The sequence below is a fragment of the Euphorbia lathyris genome, chromosome 7 (genome assembly GCF_963576675.1).
Source record: "Euphorbia lathyris chromosome 7, ddEupLath1.1, whole genome shotgun sequence".
NCBI lineage: Eukaryota > Viridiplantae > Streptophyta > Magnoliopsida > Malpighiales > Euphorbiaceae > Euphorbia > Euphorbia lathyris.
Window position 1 is genome coordinate 38,091,334 of NC_088916.1, and position 8,638 is coordinate 38,099,971.

At 40.1% G+C, this 8,638-nt stretch overlaps 1 non-coding gene across 1 annotated transcript; it reads right to left on the reverse strand.

Annotated features, from left to right (window-relative positions):
* Positions 1-486: 486 nt before the first annotated feature.
* LOC136201700 (small nucleolar RNA R71) lies at positions 487-593 on the reverse strand. Its single transcript, XR_010674043.1, has one exon. It is a non-coding gene; the product is annotated as a small nucleolar RNA R71 (small nucleolar RNA).
* Between the last annotated feature and the right edge of the window lie 8,045 nt (positions 594-8,638).

Sequence of the window (8,638 nt, forward strand, 5' to 3'; positions counted from 1 at the left end):
CGACGTGCAAGACAAAGTGAACGACAAAGAGAGAGAAGAATGGCTGGAAGGGTACCACCCGAACAACCAGTCCAACCAAATCAGGAAGAAGAGGGAGAGAATAAGAACCCTCCTGTCATGCGAATCAGAGATTATTCGAGACCAACCACGGAAGGACATTCATCATGCATCGTGTTGCCCAACGAAGGGAACAACATGTTCGAGGTGAAAGCATCTATGATACAAATGTTGCAGGCTGCCGTACAGTTCAATGGATACCAGTCGGAAGATCCAAATGGGCATATCCTTGAATTTATCATGATGTGCAACACTTTCAGATCAAATAGGGGCATTTCTGACGACGTAATCAGACTAAAGCTGTTTCCTTTTTCTCTAAGAGATAAAGCGAAGAATTGGTTGAAAAACTTGCAACCAGGAACGATCACTACTTGGGAAGAAATGGCCAGCGCTTTCTTGATGAAATATTTTCCACCAAGACAAACCATTAAGCTCAGAAATGAGGTTTTCCATTTCGTGCAAGAAGAGGATGAATCATTAGCGGAAGCATGGGAAAGGTACAAGGAACTACTAAGGAGAGTGCCCAATCATGGCATCCCTATGTGGATGCAGATGCAGAACTTTTACAATGGGGTAACCAACATTTATAAGATCCAGATCGAGTCCATTGCCAATGGAAACCCCGAAGATCTGGAGCCACAAGCCTTGTACGGCCTTATTGAGAGAGTGGTAAGCACAAGTTATAACTGGCACTCCGCCAGAAGTGAGGGAAAAAGAGAGGGAAATGAAGATGTTGTGTCAAAATTGACAAGCCAGGTAGAACAACTTACCAGACAGCTCGGTAAGATAAATGTATCCTCGATCCACAACGAACCACCATTCAATGATACTTGTGATTTTTGTGGAGGCCTTCATTTTAACATAAATTGTCCCGGAGTTAAGCAAGGGAAAGGTGCACAGGCAGAATGTGATTATGCAGGGTATAATCAGAGGAATCCACCGAACCCATATTCTAACACGTATAACCCTGCCATAAGAAATCATCTGAATTTTGGATGGACAGGCCAGCCCAACCAGCAGGAACAATCGAGATATCAACCACAGCAAGGAGGACACTACTAGAGGCAACCTCAGCAGCATTATAAACAACCTGTTCCACCAAAGGAAGAGGTAGAGCCAGATATGAAGACAATGACAATGCAGTTCATGAAACAGACACAAGCTTCAATTAAAAATTTGGAAACACAAGTCCATCAATTAGCTGCATCTACGTCAAAAGGGAAGGGAATAATGCCAAGCAACACAGAGCCGAACCCAAAGGGCGATGTCATGGCAATAACCCTGAGGTCTGGTAAGCATACTCAACCCATTATATCTACTGATGAAAATGGTGAATGCGCAGAAACATCCGAAGGAACTGAAGGAGAGCAGGAACAAACTGTTCTTAGTCAAGAAGAAACCAGGAAGACAAAATCTACCAGTGATCAGGAGGAAAGCGGAAGGATGTACAAGCCACCTCCGCCTTATGTTCCGCCTGTGCCATATCCAACGCGGTTGATCAACAAAAAGCTGGAAGAACAGAATTCTAAGGTGTTAGACACCTTAAGGAAGTTGCACATCAACATTCCGTTCGTAGAAGCACTGGCACAGATGCCGTCGTATGCAAAGTTCTTGAAAGATCTCCTGTCAAACAAAAAAAAGCTGGAGAACATATCAATGATCCAACTCAACAGGGATTGTTCTTCAATACTCCAAAACAAGCAGCAGCTACCGAAAAAGCTAAAAGATCTAGGGAGTTTTTCTATTCCTTGTTCAATAGGAAGGTTAAATATTGAAAATGCACTATGTGACCTAGGAGCTAGCATAAACCTCATGCCTTATTCTGTATATGCTAAACTAGGATTAGGAGAGCCACAACCGACCAGAATGTCTATTCGTTCTGCGCTTATTGTGGAAACAGCTTCTGCCTCTACCCATTTTGTAAAATGATCAACAGCTACCACTACGTATTTTCTTTGCTTCCTTGTGGAGGGAAAAGGACCGAAGATGTCGATACCCCATGTGGCGAATGGTCATCCCTCTATGATGGGCTTTTGCAGATGCTTAGCTGTATGGGATTCATTCGCATGAACTTATTGGCAGTTGTGGCAGGATTCCACCAATTTCTGAGCATCTAGCTCCGCAGTAGGCCACTAGAATCCAGACAGCCTGGATTTCTTGAGAATGGCGGTAGATGCTTCATGGGCTCCACATGTACCCTCGTGTAATTCTCTGATAATCTCTTGTCCCTCTTCTGTTGTGACACACTTCAACCAAGGCTGGCTAAAAGATTTTCGGTACAGGTGATCATTTATCATGGAGAAATAAGCTGCTTTTCTCACCGTCGGCCTAGCTTCTTCTTTGTCTTGAGGCAAAGATCCATCTGCAAGATACTGCTGGATCGGTGATCTCCAGTCGCCTGCGGCGGATGTAAGAAGAGCTATGATTTCTGGGGTGAATGCTGGTCTAGTTTTCACCTCGAACGGGCACTCAAGGTCCGCCCATTGATCCTTGCTAGAAGCCAGTTTAGCCAGGTGGTCTGCTTCTGTATTTGATCCTCGAAGCACATGGATCAACTCCCATTTTGTTTCTTTGCTTTCTAAGTGGGTCAATAGCCTCTTGGCCTCTTCCACATATTTGACCAGAGTTTCGTCTTTTACATCGAAGTTTTTTATTACCTGGTTGACCATCAGTTTGGAGTCACTATAGATCACAACCCGTTCCGGTGTAATCTCCTCTAACAGGCGTAGCCCGAGTATCAAAGCCTCGTATTCTGCAGCGTTGTTTGTTGCAGGGAACTCTAGCTTTGTATCATAATGTATCTTGATATACTAAGGGCCCTTGATTACTACGCCTATTCCAGCACCTTCCGCTGATGAAGCTCCATCGGTGTACATCGTCCATTCCTCCAACTTTGGCTGAGGGGGGTTAATATCTTCTTCCGTGAACTCGTTCACAAAGTCTGCCAAGACTGGGCTTTTTAAGGTGGATCTGCCTTCATAGCGGACATCGAATTCGCCCAGGCGGATAACCCATTCCATTAACCTCCCCGACGTCTCAGGCTTCTGTAATACCTTCCTCATTGGTATGTTGGTGCGGACAATGACTGTGTGGGCTTGAAAATAAGGTCTGAGGCGGATGGAGGTGGCCACCACGGCTAGCGCCATCTTATCCAATCTTGAATACCGAGTCTCGGCATCCTTTAGGACTTTGCTTACATAGTAGATTGGATATTGTTGACCCCCTTCTTCTCTGATCATGACAGTGCAAACCGCTTTATCAGTGACAGAAACATACATATATAAATCCTCACCTTTAAAGGGTCGGCTCATTAACGGTGGTTTTGTGAGGAAACGCTTGATGCCTTCAAAGGCCAGCTTTCAATCTTTGTTCCATTCAAATGTTTTTTGCTTCTTAATTACTTCGTAGAATGGCTAGCATCTCCGAGCAGAGCATGAGATGAACCTCCCAAGAGCTATGATCTACCCGTTGAGGCGTTGCACTTCCCTAATGTTCTATAGGGCTTTCATGTTTAATACGGCATTAATCTTGTCTAGATTGGGGCCCACTCCTTTCTGACTGATCATGTATCCCAGGAGCATTCAATATGTTGCCCCAAAAGTGCATTTCTCCGGGTTCAAATTGATATTGTGATGGCGAAGGACTCCCAGAACTTCTTTGATGTCCTCAGCATGCTTTTCCATTGTGGTGCTTTTGATGATTATGTCATTGACATACACTGAGAAGTTATCGCCATTCCTTCCTTCAAATATCTTGTTCATCATACGCTGGTAGGTTGCCCCATCGTTCTTAATCCCAAAAGGCATAACCTTAAAGCAATAGGTTGCCTGGTGTGTCACAAAGGAGGTTTTGATCCTGTCAGATGGTTCTATGGGTATCTGATGATAGCTCGACTCACATCTGTAAAGGAATATATAGCATGTCCCGCTGTTCCATCAACTAGGATGTCAATGCAAGGTAAGGGATAGTTGTCCTTGGGACACGCCTTGTTAAGGTCTGTAAAATCGATGCACATTCGATACGATCCACCAGCCTTCTTAACCAGGACCACTATTGCTAGCCATTGTGTATAGATGACTTCCTCAATGGCGTCTGCCCTTTTCAGTTTAGATATCTCCTCCTCGATCGCCTTCTGTCTCTCCGGACGTGATTCCTTCTTTTTTGGGCCACAAGAACCGCATCTTCGGCGATATTCAGTTTGTGGGTGATTATATCCGGGCTGACCCCTGTAAGGATCTCATCCTTCCATGCAAACACGTCTTCGGCGATAAAATGATAAGTATAATATCGTCTCCACATGGATAGAAGAAGCTGATATTACAACTAAATATTCTAGAACAGTCAGATTCCGTAAATGAGTAACATTTTATTATAGTTGAGATTTGTGGTTTAATTCTGAAAGGCAATAAATTTAATTTAAATAAATGAATATGCAATTATGGTAACAAATGGTGGGCAAATTAATAGATTTTGCTTGTAAATGATAGAGAACAGTCAGAAAACATAGCCCGAACAAGAAGCAAGCAAGCATATTTCTCCTTGTGAATAATATTAAGAGCGTAGGTCTAGGGTATCTTTTACTAGAATCAATTGAGTCAGGTGTCCCATGTTCCCAACATTCTTTAGAAATAAGTAAATCAAGTCTCCTTATGTCCACTTCATTTCCAAGCATTAAGATTTGGAAAGCATTTTAACATATGTTGCTAAAAAACCCTAGCATGCAATTACTCATGTCTCCAATCCTAATTACATGTGTCTAATGGAGTTTCCATCTCCTAATCAGAGTCTCTTCATGATTACTCAACTAAAATATAAGTTAGCTTCTCCTATAATACATTAATAAACTATTAAACAACCTTCAAATATTTTTCTCATTCATAATAAATAAGAATATGACTTACAACTACCAGCTCATGGCTGGTTTCGGCCTGAAAAGTGAACTACTCACTCATCTTCAAGAAGAAAAATGCAAACAACAATGAAAAACAGGCTGCTGCCATTTAAGAACAAGCAGAAAGAAAATAAAGTTGGTTTTTCACTTTCTAAATCTGCATCCATTCGACCCCTATGATAGGTCTATTTATAGTACAAAATATAATATAAAATATTGTCTTAAAATGAGGAATGGTGGCTATGCAATCTTCTTGATTGGTGGACATGATAAGTTTTACAGGCTGTTCTGATGGTGTAGGGAGCAGATTGCAGGAGAGACAGAACAGTCTGTAGGAAGAAACAAAATAGCCCATGCATGCTTAGTCATACATAGTGACAAGCTTCTTAAAAACAGCAAAGACACCCATTTGATTGGATAATTGCAACTTGGGCCTATTCTTTTCATGTCACTTGTAATTTCCAACCTTCATCTTTATTCATTTTCTTCGTAGGATATTTCTGCTAGAGAACGAGCAGACTGTTATAGAGAACAATCCGATTTCCATGGAGAACAACCTGATTCTTGCTGAGAACAATATGCAAACCATTCCTCATTTCAAGACAATATTTTATATTATATTTTGTACTATAAATAGACCTATCATAGGGGTCGAATGGATGCAGATTTAGAAAGTGAAAAACCAACTTTATTTTCTTTTTGCTTGTTCTTAAATGGCAGCAGCCTGTTTTTCATTGTTGTTTGCATTTTTCTTCTTGAAGATGAGTGAGTAGTTCACTTTTCAGGCCGAAACCAGCCATGAGCTGGTAGTTGTAAGTCACATTCTTATTTATTATGAATGAGAAAAATATTTGAAGGTTGTTTAATTGTTTATTAATGTATTATAGGAGTAGCTAACTTATATTTTAGCTGAGTAATCATTAGGAGACTCTGATTAGGAGATGGAAACACCATTAGACACATGTAATTAGGATTGGAGACGTGAGTAATTGCATGCTAGGGGTTTTTAGTAACATATGTTAAAATGCTTTTCAAATCTTAATGCTTGGAAATGAAGTGGACATAAGGAGACTTGATTTACTTATTTCTAAAGAATGTTGGGAACTGATGGAAAATAGGCTAACGTATGGCAGCGGAAATATAAAAATTTTAACCTTTTTCCATTAACCCAAGATCCGTTAATCGTTATTTCATATAAAGAGGGATAGAAGGAAATACCTTTTGAAGTTCTATCTACCGTTGCAATCGAAGTGCCCACAACTCTTACTCTGAGTTCCTGAGCACAAGACAAAAACACAATCCAAAATCAAGTTAGATATCAACCGTATAAAAGCAATCAAGAATAGATTGCCTCTAATAAATCAACACAAGATCAAGGAATAAGAGAAAGAGATGAAAATCAATTGAATCGGGAGGAAGCGGTGAATGATCTCGTCCTCAACTATGGGGGTCGAAATTCTCTCTCTACGGCAGACTAGGGTTGACCGAAATTTACATATAGAGGGGGTATATATACTCTCTTGTATCTAAACCCTAGTTAGATAGAATTAGGTTACTGAATAAGAATTTAATTCGGAATATAATTCTTATTTATTATCTATAATTATATCTAAATATAAAGATAATAATAATAATAACCTTTTAGGATAATAATAGGAGCAATTTAATCTCCTTAAACCTCCTAACTTATTTATCTTTTAATTAGTTTAATTCACAATCATAATCTAATTAGGATTGCTTAAAATCAAATTAATTTCTTTATGCATTTAATACATAAAAATCGCCCCCCTCTATTTACTGGGCCTTAGTGGACTCAGTTGGGCTTCCATCAATTAATTAACATTTGTTTCTCTTTTGGGCTCCAAGTCTTATGTGTGACCCATTAGGTTCTTATTGCTTCTAGCCGTATGCAACTATTAAATTAATTTTCTCAGAATTATATTTAATCTTTGCATAACGGAATGAGTACGCGAAATGTGATTAGCAAATCCGAAACATTCCCCCAGAGCTATAAGAAGACAGGTTGATTCTGTCGTTGACCTTTCCGTATTAGTTACAGTATAATTCGATCCTTTATCAACTACATCCTTGAACTGAATCTTATGACTATGGATAATGTCAAGTCACATATAGCGAGACGTTCGTTTTACTTGTACAGGCCGAGTTAACTCCAATTAGATAGGTTAAGTGAAATCTGTATTTCAAGTCTTAAGCTATCACCTTGCAAGGATTTAGAGTCAAGTCTTCCACAAGCGATCCTTGGACGTATCTCCCATTTATCGGGAGTGACAAATGCTCAATCCAATGTATAACTTTCCTATAATTACTTCCTCTGATACCCAACGTCTGCCGTTCACACCCCAGAGTCATCTCTGTTATGGATCGTGTTACAACAGGATCAAAGCATCACATTCCATAATTCAGAATCACTAATTAACATTCCTTTGAGTCTGAGGATTACTTATACCTATTAATACCAATGAGATGAACAGATGACAATGATGAATCTACCCATCCTGTTATCTCAAGTCGGGTCCCCAATCCTAATGAACTCCCTTTCATTGGATCCACGTAACTGTCCAGATATCTGCATATCTGAAGCTTGTGAGATCAGCTTTCTGTCTCGACAGAAGACATTGTTACATGCAAGTCTCAACAGTGATATGTCAATCCTAAACATATTACTTGACTTGGGGTGGTTTTAAGTTTGTTAGTTTATTATAAAGTTTCGTCTCACTTCATGCTTGTATGAACACTTTATAATCACTTTAAACAAACTTAGGGATTTCCTTTTATTAGACTTTATTTAGTTCTTAAAAGAGGTTGCCTTTATATAGTTATGAAACCATATCTCATTAAAACAAATGATATAAAGAACACTTCATTTATATTAAGTTTTATCCTAGAACAATTGTCTATAGGACACTAAACCCCAACATACTCCCACTTGGACTAAAGCCAATTGTTTCTACAACTTATCCCAGTAGAACTAAGATGACGATCATGTACTTTCTGGGTTAAGGGCTTTGTCAACGGATCTGTAACGTTGTCCTCAGTAGGTACTCTTTCTATTCTCACATCTCCTCTTGCCACAATCTCTCTTACAATGTGGTATCGCTTCAGGTAATGCTTGGATGCATTATGAGACCGTGGTTCCTTTGCTTGTGCAATGGCTCCATTGTTATCACAGTACAGTGTAATGGTATTTACAATGTCAGGCACCACACCAAGTTCAGTAATGAACTTCTTAATCCAAACCGCTTCTTTTGCTGCTTCCGCAGCAGCGATGTACTCTGACTCGGTCGTAGAGAAAGCTACGCTTCCCTGCTTGGAACTCTTCCAAATGACCGCGCCCCCATTCAAGATAAACAGGTATCCTGATTGGGATCTAAAATCGTTCTCATCTGTGAGATGACTGGAATCTGAAAATCCTTCTATTTTCAGATTCCCTTCTCCGTACACTAGGAACATGTCTTTAGTCCTTCTCAAGTACTTAAGAATGTTCTTGACGGCATTCCAGTGCTCGTCTCCCGGATTACCTTGATAACGACTCGTTATACTTAACGCGAACGCTACGTCAGGTCTAGTGTAAAGCATAGCATACATAATCGAACCGATTACGCTGGCGTACGGGATTACAGCCTTGCGCTTCTTATCATCTTCGGTTTTAGGACATTGATGATTGCTTAA